We start from the raw sequence: 1401 nt of genomic DNA, 5'->3' as shown, positions 1-1401 counted from the left end.
AATTAACATCTATACGGCAGGCGATGTATATCATACATTTTATATGAGATGCTAAAGTACGTTTTGATAATCGCTCTCGTGATAATGATATGCACGAAATCTACATAAGTCTTCGTGATATTTCCATCAAATTAACCTACCTAATTTTAGATGGAGGTGGGAGGGTGTGTGGGTTCGTCTTGTAGGGAGGCATCATGCCGGTACCAAAAGCAAAAGATTCTGTTCCCAAATGGCGCTCGAAATAAAAGGGGGAAGGGAGGAATAAATCACCTTAACAGTTTCAGTGCAAATGGAAACTCAGTTTTGTAAAAGATGATTTATAGATGCATTGTGTGGTGTTAGGGTACGTTTGTGACATGATAGGCGTGGACAGTGAAATCATCCAATGGCGGGGAATGGTTGTCCTGAGGTTCTGTTCAGACAAGGTCGAGCTCGCTCTCTTTCTCTCTCTCTCTCTCTCTCTCTCTCTCTCTCTCTCTCTCTCTCTCTCTCTCTCTCTCTCTCTCTCTCTCTCTCTCTCTCTCTCTCTCTCTCTCTCTCTCTCTCTGGTAACCTCATGCTCGTATAAAGAGTCTTTCTGTTCACTTTCTCACGTTCCCTAGCCCTTGGTACCACTATCACACACTCTCATCATCAGCAAGTCTAGCTCATGTTCATCCTCACACTCGTCATCAACATATCTACCCCTCACTTTCTCACTCATCCAAGCTAACCTCACTTTCCCCCGGCTCCAACACCATATCAAAAAAAGAAAACCTTCCTCATACCTCTCTTTTTACGCACATTCTAACACATCCAACACACACGCAGACACCGGCCTTGCCTTGTCTTGCCCTCAATATATACCCCCAACGCATCTCTGTCTCGCTCCGACGCACTCCATTCCGCCCCCCAATATCGCCTGTAAGACCACGGCAGTGTCTGATATCAGAGTTCCACTGTCGCCAACACCCAATACTTATAGTCTCACGACATCATTGCTTACCGAGGCCCAGAGCCTGCAGTTGCTAGGTTTTATCACGAATCTATACGTAAATCGTGTCGACGCCGGGTTTATGAAACGATTAAGTAAAGTAATAAGCGCGTAAATTTGAAACAGAGGTGTTTAAAGACGCACACTCTCTCTCTCTCCTTTTCATTCTCGTTGGTACATTAGTTAACCGGCTTCATACACGGAATCCTTTTATTTGGGGGTGAGACAAATTCTTAGGAAATCATGACCCCAAACGTTTTACACTTATTTTCTAAGCGGAGGAAATCACTGAGCAGTAAAATATCCAGTGTTTGTGTGAGCTCCCTACCGGTAGGCGAGAGGAGGGAAATTTTTAATCAAAGAAAGTCAAGGGAAGAATCATTCATGCAGAAGGTTAAGAATATACCATTTCGGCTGTTTCTTTTTTA

Source organism: Panulirus ornatus, chromosome 6, assembly GCF_036320965.1.
Source record: "Panulirus ornatus isolate Po-2019 chromosome 6, ASM3632096v1, whole genome shotgun sequence".
Lineage (NCBI taxonomy): Eukaryota > Metazoa > Arthropoda > Malacostraca > Decapoda > Palinuridae > Panulirus > Panulirus ornatus.
This window is presented reverse-complemented; position numbering follows the sequence as displayed.